Here is a 23,783-nt window from a genome sequence, read left to right on the forward strand (position 1 = left end):
ACATCCTGCACCCCCTGGCTCTCAAAATATACACTCACTCTTATGAAAAAGAGGCAGCACCTGGAAACAATGGAATAAAACTAAATCACATTCTCTTCTCCTCTCTTCTCAGAAAAGTAAGAATCAAAACATCCCACACCTCCTGGCTCTCAAAAGATACACTCACCCTTATGAAAAAAAGAGACAGCACCTGGAAACAATAAAATAAAACAAAATCACCTTCTTTTCTCCAAACCTATAAACAACTATGTAATCTGGATAGAAAACACATCAATACATATAAGAACAATTATTTTCCAATTCCTAACTCACCCATAAGTCTAACCACCAAAAATTCTGGCACTCTAATATAAAGATCCTGTACCCAGGCAAACCTTTTACCCCCAACCCCTAACTGGCAACCCCCCTTTAAACCTGCCACTCTTCTAAATTCATACTTCATTGAATCGCTTCACAAACTCACCCACAATGGCCAGAACAGTAAACACACCCACCCACTCCACATTTCACTAATACTCCCTCTTTCAAACTTGACCCCATCTTGGCATTTTACATCAAATCTCTCCTGCTTAAGCTGAAGCCATGTTCCCCCTCTTCTGACAACCCCCCTTCTCAAACTAGCTGCTCACTCAATGGCCTACCCCATGTCTTTCTTGATCAGTAGATCTATTCAAGAATCCACTGTCCCAGATATATAGAAATAATTTTTATCACCCCATTACACAAGAGAGACAACAGCAATGAACCATTCAACTACAGACCTATTGCTGTCCTCTCTCCACTATCTAAACTCCTTGAAAAATCCATTCACAGGCAGCTTATTCATTACCTTTTAGATAATAACCTCTACGCAACATGGCTTTAGACCCCATCATAGTACATCTACTGCCCTACTGTCCTTTACTCAAACTGTTGCCCGAAGTCACGGACGAAAATTTACTAGTTTCTTGTCTCTTTCTTGATCTCTTTAAAGCATTTGATACTGTATCACACACCAAATTTCTTGATAAACTATCAAAACTCAAATTATCTACCTCTACTATAAAATGGTTCTCTAGCTATCTCACTAATAGACAACATTCAGTAAGATGGCAGGCTACCTGCTTCCCTTACTTACCAATCCAAACTGGGGTGCCTCAAAGCTCGATTCTTGGCCCTTTACCCTTTAATATTTTCACAAACCAACTGCATACTTCCTGTACACTGTCTTCCCTGATACAATATGTGGACGACTCTGCCCTTATTACCTGTTCTGACAGTTTCTCTAACCTCTTCTCTACTACTCAGCATAGCTTCCTATCTGCAGAAAAATGGGTAAACAACAACCAACTAATTCTAAATCCCACCAAAAAACAAGGCTACTGCTTTTTTCCAAAACCCTGTCTAACCTCAGATCAACCTTCACCATTTCTTTTGACTGTTGACCTGACCCACATACTAAACTTCTTGGTGTTATCAGTGACCAATTAAAATTGGATGCCCATATTCAGCACTGTATTAAAAAGACCAATCAAAAACTCTGCCTACTTTACAGACATAAAAAATACCTAGCCCCTGACTTTAGGCAGAAATCAGCTCAGGCCTTCCTCCTTCTGTCTACTTTGTCTCCTCCATCTTTTCACATCTACAATCAACCCTTTTGTCTAAACTGTGTCACTCCATGCTATAGTATTGCAAGATTTGCTAGTAACCAACCCTACAGATCTCATCACTGCCCTCATCGCTGCCATGCACTAAAATAACTGCAGTGACTTGACTTCCCCCACACCTGCTTCACTCTCGGCTACAAATGACTCGTACTCTACTCTTCAAACCCCTTTCCTATACTGCTGTATCTGAGTAATATCGTATACCCCTCCCAGAACTGTCCGCAGCTCTGACCAGCTCCTTCTGGACACCTATAAACCAAACAAAAACATTGGTAAACTTTACAAATATAGTATTTCCCATGCATGGAATAAACTCCTCCTTAACATCCAAATCATTTCTAACACAAATCTCTTTAAATACAAACTTAAAACTTTTCTCCTAAATGTCAACACCTGTCACTGCAATGATCCCACTTAAATCCCGCATTACTACCTCTCAGACATTTAACACCCACCTATTGCAAGTGTTTTATCTCATTGGCATCTTTTTCTTTTTGTTGAAAAAAAAATTCTAACTTTTGTACTGCATGTTATGCACATTATTGTAATGTTTATGTAAACTTCATTCTCAGGCCTTTTGTAAATTTCTAATGTCATCATATAAAGCACATTATTGTACTGTTTGCATACAACTTCACTGTCAGATATTTTTCTTTATGTAACTTTGTAATAACTGTCTGAAACTTTTCTCCTCGGGTCTCCTCTGAAAAATGGGCCACTGGCTCGGTTGAACTAATGCAGTTAAACCACAAACAAATAAATAATTCTTCAAACATCATACAAGTGGAGTTTAAGCACACTAGAAGTAGAAACACTGTCATTTAGCCCTGGCGTGCAATATGCATTTAACTTGATCTGCCAAATAAGCTCTTTAAATTCAATCAAGTCAGGCCAGAGACCCCCCCCCCCCAGGATCCTTAAGTACTATAATATCTAACCCAGAAACACAAATTGATGTGTGGAAACGTTTGAAATGTGCTCATATAGGGCATTATTCGTGTTTTGCTTTCAAATGTATAACATATACCTATACACCTGGTCCTTGAGTTTTCTTTTGGTCTTACCCACATAAAATGCTTCTCACTTTTTACATAGGGCCACATAAACAATGTCAACAGTTTCAACAACAATGAAATTGAGCTATAATCTTACATTTATTTCTTGTCCCTTTTCTTCAGTCACCTGTGGCCTCTGTTTCTGTTAGACTGAAAAATATAGAAGGGAAGTATTTCTCCTGTCTTTTTTTAATCCTTCCTTCTCATTAACACTTTCTCAGATTTATTTCCTGCCAGTAAACATACCTATATTTCTAATTATACTTGTATGTATTATACTTCCACTAATAATTCTATATACATTTCTCCCCTGTCTCACAAGCATCTTTATCATATCTGCTGTGACCTCATCTGAGCCTGGGGCTGCAGCCAACTGGCATAATGTATCCGGTGTAGTCTGTGACAGAAGAATTACAAAGAAGCTGAAAAGTAAGGGGTGTACAAGACAGTGGTGTGACCAGTACTACTGTATGATACAGAAACCTGGGCAGTAAAGGCAGAACAGCTGAAGAAGCTAGATGTGATGGAAATTAAGTGTCTGAGAAGGGTGGTAGGATGCACTCTGTGTGACAGATGAAGAAATGAGGACATAAGAGCAGAAGCCACAGTAGCTCCAATTGCAGAAAAGATCAGAGAACAGATTACGGTGATTTGGACATTTGCAGAAAAGCATCTGGTGAAGAAGATTTGGAACAGACAAAGAAGGTAAGAGGAAAGAGGTGGATGGATTATGTGAAAGAAGATCTGCGACAGTCGGGCATGAGAGTAGAAGAAGGCAGGAGTGTGGACTGAATTGGGAGAGATAGTGACAGTTAACATGATACCCTGACACCATGTAGAAAATGGGAAAAAGGGGGCTGATTATGATGATGACTAATACTCTACATATATACACAGAAGTAACATTTTAGTATCTGCCTTTTCTTTTTCTTTTTCCTCATTTGCTTCTTTACTGTACTTTATATATTTTCCACATTTGTTTCTATCGTTTCCACCCACTACTCTTTCCCTTCTTCTAATATCTTCTTTTTTGGCTGTTCCATTTTCGTTTTTGGACGCCATAATTTTTTGCTGATATAAATTGCACTGTTTCAGCTTCTTAAATACTGTATAACTGTATGTATGTATGTATTTTTATAAGATTGTACTCGCTTCAGATATGTCATTTCTTAGAATTGTACTGTTCATATCAAACCTACTTAACTGTGTAGTATTTATGAAACTGTTCTCCCTGAGCCTCTGCTGAAAATGGGCTTTGTATTACATCTTTCCATTTTCTTTTCCTTTGTCAGCTTTCTCTTTCTACTATTGCCTTTCTGATTTTTTCTTCTTTTCTGTTTTACTCTTTTCATTCCTTTCCTCTGATTCTATTTCTTCTAGAACACATTTCAACATCATTCTTGTGCTAATTTCTTTATTTTCTTACTTTTTTATTCTCCTGTCTTTGCTCAATACTACTGCTTTTCCTATTCTTTTTTTAGATTGCTATTAATGTCTTTGTTTAACTGCTTTCAGTCATATTTTCATGAAGCTTACATATTTCACTCTTGATATATTCTAAAGTATTTTGGGCAATGATAGCTCCTTCCATAAAGAGAATGTTTGTATCTTTGTGCTTCTTTAAACCTTTTATTGAATCTTCCAAGCAAATTCCCTAGTAATACGCTCTATAGTTTTGTTTTTCATCAGTCATTGTGTTTTTTAATTCCCCTGTTTATATTTTTTCTAATAACAAGTATAATTTAAAGGGAATACTTAATCCCCGGGATTCATGAAGCTTGCGCCAGGCGCAGGCGGAATAACGCCAAATATGGCCGTCGAGCGATTCAGGTACGATCCAATACCACGTGCACTACCGGCGTACGCCAGAACTGCGCAGCCCTCGGCATAGGTATGCTAATCACCCCATGCGCAGTGTCGCACCATGCAAATGAAGGCAGATAGTGATTCATGAAGTGGTGCAGGTGTAGCGTAATCCCGCAGAAATGTAAACCAAAAAACACGGTTTACATTTTCCCAAACAGAACATCGGAGCTATGGAAGCGGACCAGACTCGTGTATTACAAAGTTAACATATGCCAATGGCGAAATACACAGCCAATGGCATAAGAAAAGATGCACAACACCTAAAAAACAACATTTAATGTCATGTCCACAGTAACGCACAATACAACCGCAGGGCATGTGTGCGCAAACTGGAACATAAAGAAATTTATATAAAAATGTCATAAAATCGCAATGTAATACAAATCAGGTTTACACCATAATACACAATGGTAGGCATGAAACACCACAACCAAGGTGCAAGGGTTGCTAAGGGTCTGCGACAGTGTTAGGCGCGGTAACTATGAATTAGTGGTCAATGCCATGCAAATGAGGCAGATAATACTGAATCGCAAATGTCCCACCGGATGAAGGTTGTACCATACGGCGCAGCGCTATAACACCGAGGACTGGCTCAGAGGAGATACATGACATCAGCAGAGGGGTGTGCCACCGTAGCAGTAAGCACATTGGAGCAATGCAAATCTGGCCTGGCCATTGCTAAGCAAAGCTGCAGGACAGGGGTGGGGAGGAAGGTATAGAATTGTTTAGCTGAGAGCACACATGGAGCCCAAAAGCGCATGTGTATGGGGGTGAAAACGTGCCCAAAACCCAATAAGCGGATGCACGTGCCGCGAACAATAGCACAAACAGGAAGGTCAGGGGAAGAAAAGAAGGAAATGCCAAAGTAGGGTAATTGGAGTACTAATGAGCAATCAACACCAATCAACTCACGGCGGCCAATCGACGCAGCTGACAAGTCTGCACGCAGAAACCTGCAAAACAGGATAGGGGAGGCATTGGAATGCAAAGAAAGGAGGGGGAGGCATTGGATTGCAAAGATAGATCTGTCATAGCAGAGCCAAGCAAACCGACAGTAGACCGGCAATAGCACACATTACGCAAGATATGCTAGGTCTAGGAAAGTACAAATGAAAGCAGGCTGCTGGATGCATGCCAGAAAATGGTAGGTGGAACATGCAGAAATGTAAAGGGAAGGTCAAGAGGTAATCCACGGCAGCCATATGTAATTCAACACCAAAGGCACCACAATAGTAGTTCCGGTAGTTAAACACATAAGATACCCTGTAGCTACGATCGTACATACACACCCTATGACATCATCGGTGTTCACAGCACAATAGTTTAAAGTGTGAAAGCACCCTACACACACCTGTGTATTCCCAAACACTGCACCATAGGTGTAAACACACGGGGAACTTTTAAAATGTACATGTTGGGAACTGCCATAGCTGTGATTCATCAGCATGTGTTAAGAGACTGACTGTGTTGTGGAGGATGATGCCGACAAATACCGCAGGCCCAGGAGGAGGAGAAGAGTGTTCAGACCAAGGGTAACCTACCAGGGGCTACATGATCTGGAGATAGTAGAGCATTACAGGGTGGACAGGGACATCTTACAGCAAATAGTGGAGCTGTGCCGGCCACGCCTGAGAACCAGAAACAACAGAGGGGAACCCATCCCAGTGGACACGAAGGTATGTGTAAGCTTGCGAATACTAGCCACAGGTACCTTTCAAAGGCCAACTGGAGATATAATGGGGATCTCACAGGCATCAGCATCCAGGGTACTACACCAGTTCCTGGATGCCATGTTACCACATGCCAATGAGCATTTATACTTCCCCCGAACTCAGGAGGAGTTGGCCAGCAATATGCATCACTTCCACCGTGTGGCACACTACCCGGAGGTACTAGGTGCGATAGATTGCACGCACATACAAATCAAGGCACCACCCGGTGAGCATGGTAGGCGCTACATAAACCACAAGGGATTCCACTCCATCAACTGCCAGGTCATGTGCAATGCCCAGGGCATTGTCATGGATGTGTGTGCTGGCAGCTCTGGAAGCTACCATGACTCCCATATCTAGCATGCCTCACAGCTGTATCAGGTATTTGTCAGGGGGGACATCCCACATGGCCACCTTGTGGGGGATGCTGGCTATGCACTGGAGCCATGGATGTTGACTACCATCAGAAATGCGCACACACACCCATGCAAGAACGCCATAATGAGGCACACGCACAATCCAGAATCATCATAGAGCGTGTGTTCGGGATGCTGAAATCACGGTTCCGGTGCTTGGACACATCTGGTGGAGCCTTGCAGTACTCTCCAGGCACGTGTGCCCACACCGTCATAGTATGTGCCATGCTACATAATATGATCCTGTGGAAACAGCTGCAGCAGGGACAAAATGGTCAAGGGCCTCATAGCCCACCGCAATTGCACAGGCACAGAGGGATTCAGACCATGAACACACTGTGCCAGCCCCAGTAGGCAGACGGAGGCGTGCCCAATATGCCTATGCCTTGGCAATGAGGGAACGTATAGCACATACTCTGACAATGTAGGCCCCTACGGACTGACACACCACTCCACCTGCACATGCAGTAAAATGGATGGCACACAAACACGACCACCTGTAAATTGTAATGTATAGGTGGCCCACTGTGTGAATCCTACATAGGCAGCCCTCAAACATTGTACACACAACAGCTATTGGAACACGGAATGTCAACACCTGAACAGTACATGCGCCTATCAGCATATGGTGGTGCTGTGTGTATAGGTTCCCAGGTACGTCGGTAGGTACACGGCCGATTGTCAGAGGCCATACACCAAACTGGGCAAACAGTGTCCTCTGTTGCCATAACATGAAGTAACCAACTGTCACTTAGTGGAGCAGAGGCAATTGTGGGAGCACATGTGTGTAAGCACTGTTCTGCACACACTCAGCACGGAGTCCCTGCTGCGTTAATGAGGGACTCCACATAATATAATCATGGATGTTGTGTCAAGGCATGGGGTGTACCTATGACAGGTATTGGTCACCCCAGCATGCTCCACCTATGGTCGTTTGAAGGTGTAGCACAGTATCGTGTGTGGCTCACTGTGATGTACATACCCAATGCCGGAGCACATCCAGTAAACATCACATGGACATACCATTAACTGGACTCATCAATTTAACTGGACTCATCAATATGTAAACCGAGTTACCCATGTGAGTGCAGTATGGAGTAACAGCCGTAGTATACTCCACGTACAAAATGACAACACATGTACAAATCCAAGATGGCCATGTGTTAAATGCAGGGACCGTCATGCATGTTCCCGGTCTCACATCCTGCAAGGGATGTAACGTAATCCCGAAGGCACGAGTAATGCATGTCGGATGCAGGTCATCAGATCATATGTGTAGCACATATTAGCGGGAATATGCATTGCCCACTGCTGGTAAGTGACGTTTAAATATGACTGTATGGATCTGCGCGAAACAGGGATAAGCTTCTCCGAATATTGAGCAGATCATGGTCCATGATGTCCAGAACAGGTGAAACCAGCATTATTCACCCCTGTGCTAATAGCACCTGCTCTGAAGGGTAAAACGACCACTGCCAGGAGTAGAACACGCAATCATGTATAGAATCACCTAACACTATTGCTAGCCAAGATGTACCTATGGTAGGGTTGCCACCTCTTCACATGACCAATGTGGGACATACATCAAATGTCTGCCGGCCGACACATACACCCGGCCAGTACGAAATTCAGAACTTCACTGTTTTGCCTAGATAAAAGCTCATTCTTGTTATGTTTACTTACTTATTCTGTTTCTAGAACATATAGGTGGTTCAGATACAGAATAACTGTTTTATGCAACTATTACATAAACTATAGGAAATAAGTATGTTCTAAAATCCCAGGACATTTGCCATGTTTACAAATATTTTGCAGGACACAACTGCCTAAAGAGGGACTGTCCCTCACAGAGTGGGACAGCTGGTAACCCTAACCTACGTCAGGTGTGTAATGTGACCGGTAAAGACACAAACGTGCGGAGTCCAGGAAACAGTATACACCAACAAGTACACAATGAAAGGTGTAGCTTGCCTGTCACTTTCCCCATCAGATATATATATATATATATATATATATATATATATTATATCACATATATATATATATATAATACAGATATAAAGGGCGATGGAGTGATATATGTTGATATATACGGATTCAGCGATATCTGCAAATATATATAGATAGGTCAACGACATTCATAACACCTTGGAGGTACAAATAAATAGGATACCGCCAACTATGGAATGTGTAACATACCGACATGCGTAACCACGAGGCTGAAACACCGAAAGAACACAGTACCGGAACAGTACAACCGCGAGTAATAGTATGATGATATGAAGGGACATTTAGTTACGGCTGCCGGTGTTGCGGTCCACGTACGTACTGTGTTCAACTGTGTTTGTGAGTGCCGTAGTCTGTATGTGTGTGTTGAGGGTGCCGTGTGCGTCTCAGTGTGACTGTAATGTGTGTGTGTGTGTGTGTGTGTCTGCATCATGTATCTGTTAGTGCCAACTCGGAGGTAGATCATTATGGTAGGTGTGGGTATAGCTAGCTGTAGGCATACGGTTACCACCTGTCCCACATTAGGAGGGACAGCCCCTCCCTGGGCAGGTGTGTCCTGACATAAAACATTACAAAGGGCAAATGTCCGGGATTGTAGGACATTAATATGTCCCATATATAATGTAAAAGTTGCATTAAATAGTTATGCCTGTATGTAAGAAACGTAAATGTTACATGCAATATGATAAGTAGCCGAAGTCCCACAATAGGTATGTATTGAGGATAAAAGTATGTGCTAACCTGTGTACTGACCATGGCTATGTGTTGGCCTGTAAACACCGCTGTGTGTCCCGCAAGTGTCCAACAATGGCCATATGAAAAGGTGGCAACCCATGGCAAAGAGGTTCTGTTACCAACACAACCGCAATGACTGCAAATATCTGGGACAGAAATACACGGGATAGCTGTCAGACATATCCCTTTACATATCGCTGCAATTCCGGAGGTATGGAAGTATCAACCTCACCTGCATACTATATAGAAACCAATTAACAACGGCCCAATGTACAATCCCGTAACATAAGTCTACTAACTGATAGCTCTTTAATTAGGGACAGAGCCCACACACATATATATGGAATATGTAGAAATGCAAGCCCCACAAACCTGTATATGCTACGTACACCCACCAACATCCCCCACACTAGAAACTATAGCAATACAGACTGTAATAACAGCACAAACATCCAGTTAGTCAATTACATCTGCAGAACCGTCAACATACCTTGTGAGAGACACAATTAAAGGTGCCATGCAAAATTGCAGCCGTTATATAATGGAAAAAATGGCGATGTTACAGATTTTGTTTGCAATAGTCCGTTATCAGACGTTGGGATGACAGGAACACCCACATGTTGAACCACATACTCTAGCTGTTACAATCCATGGGGGACATGAATCCAAAGTATAATTGTCTCTATGCATAGCAGTTGTAATTACACATAACAAAACACAATACAGGCAGTCTCCCCGAAGGTAGGGCAAATGGGTAACGCCCAAGTGGAGAATTCAGTTATACCCCATTGTTGCCGTGTAATTGGCAAATGGAGTAGCTGCACAGCTGATATGCAAGTAATTAGTCACTCAGGAACACCAATTGGCGGGAGGAAACCACATGTTACAGGTGTTGACGTACATAAGGATGACTTGCCAGACATTCAAACCGTATGCTCATACAAAATACCTGTTTAAGCCGTGTGAGAGAGATAGAGGCGATAGTCCTTAACGATAACAAGGTATGTAGAACACTTAGTATGTAAGTTTATGTATAGCATGTTTTTTATTAATTATTTACTGTATGTATAGCCTAGTTTGCATTAATTAAAAGTGTCCGCAATACATAAAGTGGGAAAAGGTATTTATGTAGTGATGTCTTGCTGAGCATACTAACGCATGTAGAAACTGTGCGTCCAGCAGTAGGCCACAAGGTACACATCACAGACACCACAAGGGATGCTACATGAAGGCTTTAAACAGAACAATTCCATACAACCCGCCGTCAATGGTAGGGTATGTCCAACAAGTACGTGCCATAGCAGGGGATAGTATATGTTGATATACTGTCACAGTAGGCATGTGTATGGGCATTTAACAACAATGACATGTTTAAGGTGGTCCCGCTGTGCAAGTATGCTTTGCATTATGGGATACTATGTGAAATATGTGTAATGTATAGTATTGTAGGTAGATATGTCCGATATTCTACACAGCATAACAGGCATATCATGCATACCAAAGGTATCGTCTATTGGCATGTACAATAACAGGATACATATGGCTTGTAGGCACGGGACATTGCAATAGCATGATAGCTAATCTAAATGGAAGGGCTACCAAGTAACCATGCACAAAGGACATGTAATAGCTTCACAGGTTCATAGTGGGGTACTATGCAGTCTGGCAAGTCTATGTGTAAGCACAACTACAGTGTTCACACCAGTGGCACCTCTCTAGTGTAGTGTCCTGTGAACAGCAGAGCCATGTGTTACCTGCACCTCTGCACAGTACAGCCACTGCAGTGATCCCTGGTGTACATGTGTCTCCCAACCACCAAGGGAGGTATCACATGAACAGTGCTACTGAGTGTCCCTGCGTGATGTACATAGGACTCATGTTCCAAAGCATGGTGAGTGTCCGGTTTGGGAATGTAACCCTCAAGCACATCCCACTCATTGTTGCGTGTGTGCACATATCCATGACCATGTTGCTCACAGTGGCTTTTGCTTATGTCGCGTATGTGGAGTATATCCATTAATATTGTTGTAGACATGGGCCCTGTCTGTTCAGCAGAGGTCACCCCTGAGTATGTAGTATGCAAATGTGTAAAGACATGGTGTCCGTAGTTCAGCCGCATACTTTAACTGTCGGAGCTCAATAAACGTCATGGCGTGTTAATGGTGTGGTATGTAAAGCTGTAGCTGTTGTGTAAGGTACACCCTAAATGGGGTGGTGTACCCTTGAATGTGTGTAGAAGTCTTGAGTTCAGAGGTACAATGGGTGCCTATGCACCAGCTACACACCCAGTACAGATAAGTGTGGCCACGTAGAAGGATATCCACGCCACAGTGGCAATACGGTAACCACAGGAGTGGGTGCGACATACGTGTGTACTGCAAACATGTACAATGTGACATGTATGTAGGGGACTACCACCTATGTGATAGTCAGTGGGTGAATGGTGTAATGCAAAGGTGATGTTCATGCACCTTGTGTCATGCAGCTTGAGGCCATGATATTCATATCAGGTATCTGTCACAGTGACACCCATATGGATGGAGTCAGTATCAGCTGGTGGATCAATCATGGTGCTTTGTATGCAGGGGTTTGTTAAGCTAGGCAGGGAAAGTCCCTCTGCTAGCCTGTACCTCAGGGAAGCATATACTGAACATGAGGGGCCCAATGACTGAGGACTGTGGTATGCCAAATGTAACTGAAATGCAGTAGGTATTATGGTATGCTACCCTCATTGTGTGTGTCCTGTCCATGAGCCACATTGCATAACATCCTGAGACATAGGGTACGATGTGCAGGTGGATGTGTATGTTGTCAATACCAGAATGGAGAATGGTGCTGAAAGGCAATGAGAGGACAATGTAGGATGTGTGGACTCCCGTACCATCATCAACTACCCTGGTAACTGTATGAAAGGAGTCCACCAGGTGTAGGGGCCATGCTCTGGCCCTAACAAGTCCAACCCAGGTGGCATCAAAGGACCGGAGCCCAACAATGTCTCTGTGAATGACGTCCTTGATGATGTGCCCCATAGCCGTGCAGAACAGTCCAGTCAGGTGTGTAGGATTATAGTCCCACTCGTGCATTGTGGTGCCACCTGTGTGGAGTGTGATAAATGTTGCTGTGTGCCATTCAGGGGCCACAATGTCTGATACAAGGCTATTACTGAATATGGTGGCCTAGTGGGGAGACATGTCGTTCAGAGGCTTGTGGACATCCCAGCCTGGGACTTCGGAAGGTGACATGGGGCCAGTGTCCCAGGACATATAGAGTGCAGGTTAGTACTGTGTAGGTGTGACCACAGGGACACCGCAATGTTCCTGCATGGATTGTGGCCCTGTAGTGAGTGAGAGGGTGTAGGTTAGCATTGAATTCATCCACCAGCATGTTGGCAACATCACCTGGGTCTGTAATGTTCCTGAGTGACTGTTGTATGTGAGAGCAGATGTGGGTGTTGCCATCGACTGACATACCACCATAATGCCTTGTGGTACATCCCAGAATGTGTCGCAGTAATGTTTACGTACCTAGTCTTGGAGTATGTGATGAGGGATCCCGTGGCCCTACCGAGGCTGACCAGTGAGCTACCCCACCCATGGGATTGTACACCACTGTGCAACAGCCTCCACCTGTTGTTGTACATTATGTCCATGGAACTTGACCACCAGAGTGGCATCTGTTATCTGGTGTGTACCATCATGGCTCTGTGTGGAATATCATGATCCATGCAGTCGTGTACGTGCTAATGAAGTGCACTGGGGTATGTTTCAGCATTTGTATATGGATTGTCCATCTGCACGGGTGTCATGATGTTAACAACCGCTGTCATAAGACATCTGTAGTAGGTGTTGTAGTACTCATGTACTGTGTATGTCGTGAAGGGTGTGGTGCCGGGATGTGGCTAACAAGGTTGATTAGCATGTGTTCGGAATCCACCAATGAGGGGATAACCCCAGGTGTGGAACACCAGTCACATGTTGGTAGTGTTCATGTCAAGGTTAATGTTGGTCTTGGAGGTGGTGTGTATGGGTTGATCCAGCCGAGTGGAGGTTATGACTCATGGATGTGTCGGTACATGAGTGGCTATCCCAGTTAAGTGTGGGGTAGTGTCAGCCGCACATCAGTAGTAGCTGTCTGAGCCCTACTGTCCAGTATACCAACAAATGAGGTCTGGTAACCGTGGGGTATGTTGTTGAATCTGTAGCTTGTTACAATGTGTATAGCGGTTTCGGACACAGTTAGTTGCACGTGGAGCACCTCTGATGCATTGTGCTAAGTAACTAGCCAGGATGTGTGTACAACATAGTGGGATATGGGAACACCTCCGCTCTGGGTATGCCGGTCCAGGTATGTGCCTGAAAGGTATGGTCTGTCTATAACCTGTCATTGCAGGTGTGCTCTGCAGAGCCTAGAGGCAGGTCCCAGTCACTGCAGAGATATTGGAGTGGTGCATTATAAGGTATGCCTTGCCTGCATGCGTCACAGAGGAAGATGCAAGCATTGTGTCACATGACCCCATGTCTTACTTGCCAGTTCCCGTTCTGCCGGTGACTGTTATTGGAAACTGTGCAAAACAGGCAGTATAGAAGCAGCAAGAGGCTTACATGTGATCTGTACTCCAGGGATGACAGGTGCAGGTCATCTGTGCCAAAGCACTGTTTGTCCAGGTCATTCAAAGAGGACAGATACCAGATGCCTGTGGAATGACAGCAGAAGCATAGGCAACTATTGAGGTGACAGTCAGTTATTGTACAGTGGTATCGGGTACGGATGAATGCATAATGCTCCCCAGGGCTAGACCCACACCTTCAGGGCTACAAGACTGGTGAGTTATTGCATGTCCCTGCACACGTAGTCTGTGAAGTGGCATCTCAGGGCAGTCACAATAACATGGAAATGACAGTCAGATCATACCTGGTGAGGTGTGGCATGGGTGCATAGATTATGTTGCAGAACCAGTTACCCGACAGCAAGATGTAAGCGACTATCGCCTTGTGTAGCCTGCTGTGTGGAACTGCAGTGTGACCACCTACAGAGTCACCTATGACTGGTGTGTTGTGTATGTTATAACACCCTATTGGCTGTATGTGATGGGCACACATGAGTCTGTGGGCTATAAGTTGGTGATGTTGTGTTCCGTGATGGGGGCTGCCTCTGGTGCCTACACAGAGTATGGAGAGGTACTGCACAAGTTGTCCTCGTATGTGTGGCCTGTGGTGGAGATCATGTGAGACTATGTGATGAGTGGGGTGTGTTGCGAATGTTACACATCCCCACATGACTGTCAGGTGCAGTCAGGGTTGGGGACAGCATTACACCCAGCAGGGCTGCATAAGTGCATCCCCCACAGGCTGTAGTGTCGTATGTTGGGAGGTGAGCATTGAATGTGTACATGAGACAATTGCTCTATTGCCACATGTACGACATATCCATCATATAGACAGGCAGTAGCACTGGTACGTGACAGTTGGACATGCCTGTATATACAACCATGTCTCACAGGATATGTGCGTTACATGTGTAAAACAGCTGTTGTACCATAAGCAAGCTGGAAATTTTAGGACAGCCAGTGTACCTGTGGGAAATGGTGTAGAATGGGTGCTATATTAATCAGTAGCTCATGACATGCTCACAAGTTCTGAACAAGTGCCTAGCATGACCATACAATACAGATAGGGTGTTGGATAATATCAACCCACAAGTGGTGACGACAGTCATAATGGGTGGCACCGCACTATAACCCTGCTGAGTATGGTGTGCATGTCCATGAACCATTACCACTGTAGATGTTAGCAGTACAGATGTACAAGACAGTACGGATGTTTGATTACAAATACATTTGTATGTCACAGGAGTGTTCTACCAGTGGCCTGTTGACAGACTCACAACTACAAAAGGTGCCAGAGTGACATGTGCATATAACACCAGTGCCAGCTACAGTAGAACAGGGTTAAGGTGTTGTACTCCACCCTCATTGTAGCCCATACCACACAGACAAATGTTAGGCATCTGTGTATGTAAGGATGTGAATGGCCATGACCTATGAGGAATAGCTGTGTCAGTGTTGTGAACAACATACAGAATGGGCTGTGTGGGTGAGGTGTGTGACATGTGCACATTCTGATGGACGATATCAGCATTGTCACCGCTAGGTGAACATCCCTGTACCCATTAACTACCACCTAGGCTGTGGTCAACATTATGGACACTGTGTAAGGGATGGTGCTGTGCAGTACACCTCCCTGCCTTGGTGACATCTCCATGCCCCTTGGGTAGTCATACGAGGTACCCATGTCATGACAGGGTGCCATCCATGAGCACGGAGATCATTGGACAGGTATATACAGCACTGGGGTGACCAATATTGGATCACATCACCGTTAAGGGGTAATGGCCATGTGTGGATGGGCGATACCAGCCTTCACAATCCTCATCTCCACTATACAGCATGCTGTCTACCTTGCATAAAGACATTTGCTACACCATGATGATGGACATGCTACATGTCCATATCCTGATCTGTAAGACGTACGTCATGGAGAGCCACCGTCCTAATACTAGGATCGCTACATGCTGGACAGATCCCTGTGTCATAACACGTGACATACTCCCGCCAAACCATGCAACCCTGTCCATCACAGCTGCAGATGTCATCCCAATCATACATGGTGTGATGTCCGCCTGGTAGATGTAGGATCAACTGTCTGGATCAGTAATGTGGCACTGATGCACCTCGCGGTGGCATACTGGCTGTCTGTTACAGCTAGGAAACCTTGCCCGTACATGCTATGGTTGATAACCATCCCTGCGAATGACGTCCGACTAGCCATTGTCCCATGTGTATCACATGTGCAACACAGGCGATCCGTGGCAGGAAGTTGAACAGCTGTACAGTGCTGTGTAGATGTATATGGCAAAACACATGCATGTACAGGTGTCCATGCATATGTGTGCATTGTCACTGCTCAAGTCCATTAAGGCTGTGTCTGTGTTATGTGACATATACACAGCATCAAGGTCAACAGCATTACCGTGGGCACATCAGGCATGTTCAGATAGGTAAGAACACCAGTGCAGGCAAATAGACATGCCCACATCAAGACAGCATTCACATGGAGTATGAACACTATAATGAGGTGACACACATATATGGTGATGATATCCAATGCATAACGGGTGTTACATGTATGTGACACAAACACATCAGTCGTGTCAGTGTCATGATGATTTGCAAAGATTACTGTGCAGATGTACTAGATGTCATTAGAAATGTATGTATAGCAGTATCTCTGTACATCTCTGAAACTGTGACCTGTCACCATCATTATGTCTTACAGATAATGCCTCGTACATGCCTTCCAGCGTACAGCCGCCAGGAGGATGATGTCCTCATCCCGTACCTCCATGAGAACTACAAGGTGGTGTTCAGCCATGTGCCACAGCATGCCCAGCAGTGGGACGACCTGTGGCAGGCTCTACGCAGGAGGGTGAATGATGTGGGTGGCCATAACTGCAACTACCAGCAGGTGCGCAGACACTGCACAGACTTGATACGACATGCAAAACAGCGTGCCACTGCAATTGCCAGGGAACAAGGTGGAACAGTTGGTGGGCCACCAACCCAGCCCCCACTCACACACACCAAGGAGCTACTAGCCAGTCTGGGGACACCCTCAGAACAGCATCCACACACACTAGCTGCCATCGTGGAGGTGGGTGTCTCCCAACCAATGAGCCTGGAGTTGCCTGGTAAGTCAGTACTGTACATATGGCTATTGTATCCCATTTAGTTGCATGTGTCACTGTACATTATGTAAAGTAACAACATATGCAAGGTATGTGGACACACATGCTGCATACTACAGTATGCTACCCTGTGTATGCACACATGTGCATACTATATGCTATTATACAGGCGAATGTGTTAACATGCACAGTGCACCCTGTGGCTGTCATGGATAATGATCATACTGCTGTCACCCCTATACAGGTACCTCTGGTGTGCCGCACAGACATGAGTCCGTTGCAGGTGAGACTGTCATCAGTATCAGGCATGTTAAAGCATAGATCTGTTTGCAATGTGGCCAGTTAACAGTTGCACACTTGATGTTCGTTCCAGTCACGATATACAGGTCGCATCACCCATCATTCACACAGGCCACCCATGTGCAATATATACAAACGAAATGATACACTGACTTGAAACCACAGTAGTTGTCATTGCTACATGTGTGGTCAGCTGTGCATACAACGGTGGAGGTGTTCTACAATGGAGGCATATGTAGTATGCATTTGAACAACATGTTTGGTATGCAAACAGTACCACACAGTGAGCTGTGATGGGCAGCCCACAGGTGTCACCATTGTGTTTATATGCCCCTGCATTGGGTGCACACATTGTGATGTGCCATTTGACATGTCCCAGACACGTAGTGTTCTGGCTGCAATATTGTCACACTATCCCATGACCCATACCCCACATACCAAACATACAACCCATTGTCTACATAGCCCTGTGGATGGTGACATATCTGACATCTATGGGTGTATGTCATATGGGACAACACCAACATGTGAGATGGCCATCACACACATTTGGTCAACACATGTGCACACATGGTCATGGGGGATGGCCAGAGACACGTAGCCACACAGTAGATGTGATGTGTATACACCCTGTTGCACATTGTCCACACATGGTCCAATTATAGCCTTAGTTGACTGATTATACAGTTGATGTGGTACACTGGACATCCTAAAAGCCTGTGCACAGCTACTGGAGGTGTCACTGAAGTCTACCATATAAGATCTGTTGAACATCATGACTGTGTCATAGCATGAAAGTAGTCACCTGTACAGTATCCACAGACACTGACACCACATCAGGCCACAGATACTGTACATTTCCCTTGCTGCTGTAGGACATCACCGTTAGCTGTGCACCTTGTGTGTGTGGTACATCAATGTCATGTGGGAAATAGTGAATTGACATGTCCGCTATGTGTGGACATGGTTGCCAGGCAGCTAAGACCCTGTAGTTGTGCAGGGGTGTCATCTGTAGGTCCTCCAGTGACCTGTCACTTGACACAGCATGGGTTGGTGTGTATACACCTCAGCATCGTGGGTCACAATCCACAGTTATGTCATGGGTATGCATGCAGTTATGGCTATGCAATGTGTACATATTATGCATTGTACAGCAATATAGATGCCTCATGATGCCATGCAATGGCACAGTGTCTGTACTTCACACTGTATAGCAATGTAGAAGGCTCACACTAACCTTCCATGCTCATGCACATTTGCTAAACATGCATTCTATCTGTAGGGCATACAGACAACACCGCAATGTGATGCCCATTATGATGCTGTACATGTGTCAGGACACCATTGTGTCAGACATGTATGCATGTTAATGCACACGTCAGCAGATTACATGTCAAGGTCACGTCAGCCATGTGTACTTTTATCCTGTTCTGGTCCACATGGTGTATCACAGGGATGCATGCATAGTACCATGATTGTGTGAACTGCATGGCTACTGATATGACACCTGCTTGCTGAAGTGTGCACCCCAGGGAGGTATGCTTACTAACACTATTAATGTCTGAGCTGCATGCCCTCTGCTGTATCACAGGCATGCTGCATGCCATCTGTCAAATTACATGCATGGTGTCTGTGTGTGTCTGTGTGTGTGTCTATTGTAATTTAAAGTCTTTCTTTGCATTCACAGGTGATGTAGGTGCGTTGCCCTCCTGTGGTCCATCTGATGTTAGTGTCCCCACAGATACTAGCAGTGATTAACATATGCATGAGGTACAGGCAGGGTTGTCAGGGGCTGAATCTGTGCCAATGGTTGCCATCCCAGCTATGTCCCCCTCATCCCCGCACACAGTTCTGCTGCCAACACATACCGCATCACCAGTGGCCATAGAGGAAGGTCAGTAAGTGTCTGTTAGCGTGGAACAGGAATTTGTGGTGGCTACAGAATGTGTGTCTACACACCATGGTGTCAGTGTAATGACTTGCAGATGTGCCACACAGGCATGTGGCCAGTGCTGCTCGTAGGAGGACCTCTGGCAGACATGCACCTGCAGGACAGAGCGCAGCAGCTGGTATCACCAGACGCATGTTCCAGACTGTAATGGTGGCACAGGCACGCGGTGAGCGGCAGAACAGAGAAGGGCAGAGGCTGCAGAGGGCTGCTATCTGTACCCTAAATGACAACATCCAGGCACTGGCAAATGCACAACAGCAGATTGCTGATGTTCTGGACAGGCGATTGGGTGACATGGTCGGAATCCTTGACCGTGGCATGGCAATCTGCGAGCGTGAGCTGTCTGTGCTGGAACATCTGGTAGGAGTGAGGCATAGGCCACGTGGACGTAGGCCAGCTACACCACCTAGTGCAGGTCAACGTGAGCATGCCACCTCACATGCCTGCTCCCATAGTGCTGGTAGCAGTAGCAGTGCAGCTGGTGCTGCACTGTCCACACCAGGACACAGGCCATGTGGATGTGGCCCTGGACATTCCCAGTGGGACACAGTTCCAGTGGACATGTCGGACAGTAGCCAAGCTGTACCTCCGCCTGGTAGTGCCCGAGCAACCCCTGGCAGGCACAGGTCATGTGGCCGGACACAGTGAGCTGTACAACCTGGACTGTACAATCTGAAGCTGTCAATAATACCCTGTGTAGGCCTCACAAAAGGCAGAACTGTGTGTACACATACACGCACACAGCAAAGACATCTGTAGGGCACCACAACACCCACATGCATACTGAACAGGCATGTCCAATCATATCACTGGCCCTTACCCACACACAAGATGTCATCCATTGGTGCAGCCTATGCCCCTGGCAAACATTATCACCATGTGCATATGATGAAGCCTGTGCCGCATCCCTGTCATCCACACCATTGGTGCAGGGACACGCTCAAATGGTCTGATGCACAGGGTGTACAGAATAGTGAGAAGTGTATATTACATTAGTTGTGTAAGAATAGTGAGAGAAGTGTATATTACATTAGTTGTGTGTGAATAGTGAGAGACGTGTATATTACATTAGTTGTGTACTATTGACACACACCAGACATACCATGTAGTACAGGTTTAGCATGCATTATTTTATGTTCACAGTATGTGTCTCAGTAACAACAGTAACAGCATGTTGGTAATGATGCCCTGGTTCCATCCTTATGGTCTACTTGCATGTGTCTACAGGTAGCACTGTTTGCAGTCTCCCATGTGTAACTGGAGTACTCACAGGCACATATGGCAATATCAGCATGCTATACGTAGCCTCAGCCTGACTGTTGGAAAGTCTAACATAACACAGATGTCCACACACATACTGATCCAGAAGCATGTGGGCAGTTTAATAGGCTACAGTAGCTAGAGACGTGACATCCATACCAGGTCACATCACAGGTATGTTGACATGGTGCAGGGGTTGTACACAGCGGTCTGGCCAATGATAATGTTAGAGGCCACTTGATAGCATGAGGCCTCACTGTGTAGCAGTAATACCCTGTCACATTACAGGAACATGCTCACACTCACGGGGTCAGCAACACTATAACGCACACCCCATAGTGTTGAGGTGAGGACCCTTGCCTATGTGGTCATCACCGTCACAGTACTGTGAACCCACACAACGCAACACAGTGAAAGAACATGTACAGGTAGCCAGTGCGGCTGAGACTGATGGCATCAACAGGGTAGTGGACTGCATCACCATGAGGGGTTAGGGATCTTGTATGGTAGCATACACCCTCACTCCATGCACCAGACAGCCATACATACCTACATACACACACACACACTGTGGAGACCACAAATGTCATACACATATGGATAGCTGATGTGTGTGATACACACACCACACCTGCCTACATCCATGCTTTCCACACTGCAGTATGTACAGATCTCTACAACCGTGTACTGGGGTGTGTAACAATTGGGATGTATTCCCCACCATATGTGGCATATATGGTCACGCAAGCAAACACACATGGCAGTACTGTGAATGATACACCTGTTATATGATACGTCTGACAGACATGCAGCAGTATTGGCTGCCTTATGTGTACCAACGCTACCTTCGGCAATTGTGCTGCTATATGCACACGGGAGGTTGTATGTGTTACAGGTGTCAAGTGACGTACTGTCGGTGATACCTGACCGCTGTGTAGGTTTTATGTCTCCACTGTCAAGTAACAGTAACATAGCGTACTGTTTGCACATGTAATGGTAGGATGGCGTGTGTCACACCTGTGAGCCGTCCCCGGCAAACATCCATCTACACAGGTGGATCACCACTTTATGTACACACATCCATCCATACCTGCTGTACATTGTACCGTACTGTCAGTATGTCACCTTATACAGGTGTCAATGATGGGGCTGCATTGCAACTGCATGTTGTAGTTGGGCACAGATTAGTTACTTACATCAGCTACTGCACATGCATGGTAGCTGCATGCACACTACAGATTGTACATGTATGTTGGTCCTACATGCCTGTCATGTAGCCATGTTTGTATGCATTGCAATTGGTGGACATGTGTGTTGACATGCATAACACATGGACTGTTGTATGATATGATGGGTGTCATGGGTAACTAGTACAGAGGGAATGTGTCCTCGGTCAACATTGCTGCCTCATGTACTGTTAGCATTCAACAGCCATGGACCCACCTTCCATTTCGCGTGTATGATTGCTGTAGCCACTTGTCTGCATGGAGGACAGCAAAAGCTATGCTATGTACATATGTGTTGTGTGTGTGGTCCATGCACATATCCACTGCATTTGCATGTATGACATAGCCAAACATGTGTGTTCGTTGGTGTACAGCGACAGTCATCTGTCACAGCTGTGTAAGACCCAGGGCCCCTGGTATGTGTAGAACTGACCTGGTTATGTACAGTGGTATTATTGCAATGCATAACACATGATGGAATCCTGTTGGTACATGTGTAGTCTGCACAGTTGCTGTAGACCTATGTATTGTCCACTGGTCATGAGTCACACGGTGTTGTGTTAATGTATGGCTGTGTATTGCTGGTCCAATGACATGGTGATGTCGGAGGGCTACATAGTAGATTGTGGTGTGTACCTCTGTGATATGCACCTGAGACATCTGTGATAGCTCCTGAGTGTGTACTGGTCAATACATGTGAGTGGCCTTCATGTACGTGGGGACAGTAATACCATATCATGCCCTTCCGTGTTTAGAATTCGTGTGCATGCAAGACGGCCCTTTGCAACTGCTAAGTGTGTGAGCATGCCCAGTACGCCATTGTGTACATGGACACAGAGTACATTCTAAACAGATGTGTGATACTAAGCGTGTGGGCATGGCCATTGACATCCTGTATAGCGATAGTGGTCATCCAGGCAACAGATGTCCATTTTCAATGTCACGATGGATGCCTACATTGAACATACTGGTTGCTGTCTTGAAGGGTGTACTGTCTGTGGCGCGTCCCGTATTTATGTAGTGTTGTAGTGCTCCATAGATATTTGGTTGCCCCGATCACACCACTGCTGTGTGTTTGTCTGTCTACCTTGGGACAGTAATATGCTTTCAGACTGCTCACTCTCTATACATTCCCTATCAGCATCTTTGCCTTTGCGGATGATGTCACCCACCTAGAAGTATGCCTCTGGGAGTGCTGTGCTCAGTAATCTCGGTAGCACATTCTGTAAATGCGTAATGCTCTAGTGTGATAAGGTAGTTAGGTGTATGTTCGACTCCCAGCCCTGTCGAGAGTGTGTGTGTGTGTGTGTGTGTGTGTGTGTGTGTGTGTGTGTTTCCAGCTGCCTGGGGACACAGTAATGCTTTTAGATGCCTCACACCACATACATTCCCTATCTGCATCTTTGCCTGTGCGGATGATGTTACCCACCTAGAAGTATGCCTCTGGGAGGGCTGTGATCAGTAATCTCAGTAGCGTGTTCTGTAAATGCATCATGCTGTAGTGTGTTGGGGTAGTTAGGTGTATGTTCGACTCCCAGCCCTGCCAAGTGTGTGTGTGTGTGTTTGTGTGTGTGTGTGTTTGCGCGCATGCTCCCATCCGCCTGGGGACGCAGTCTTGCTTTTAGACGCCGCACACCACAGCAGTTTGCTACCGATGTCTTCGCCTTTGCGGATGATGACACGCACCTAGATGTCTGCCTCTGGGACTGCTGTGCTTAGTAATGTCGGTAGCTCATTCTGTAAATGCGTCATGCTGTAGTGTGTTAGGGTAGTTAAGTGTATGTTCGACTCCCAGCCCTGCCAAATGTGTGTGTGTTTGCGCGCATGCTCCCGTCTGCCTGGGGATGCAGTCTTGCTTTTAGA

General features: G+C 45.4%; 1 protein-coding gene across 1 annotated transcript in view; it reads left to right on the forward strand.

Annotated features, from left to right (window-relative positions):
* LOC122811461 (proteasome subunit beta type-8-like) overlaps positions 1-23,783 on the forward strand; it is a 376,079-nt gene that overhangs the window by 65,290 nt on the left and 287,006 nt on the right. The gene's annotated exons all lie outside the window — the stretch shown is intronic.

Source organism: Protopterus annectens, chromosome 9.part0, assembly GCF_019279795.1.
Source record: "Protopterus annectens isolate FY-2018-M chromosome 9.part0, PAN1.0, whole genome shotgun sequence".
Lineage (NCBI taxonomy): Eukaryota > Metazoa > Chordata > Ceratodontiformes > Protopteridae > Protopterus > Protopterus annectens.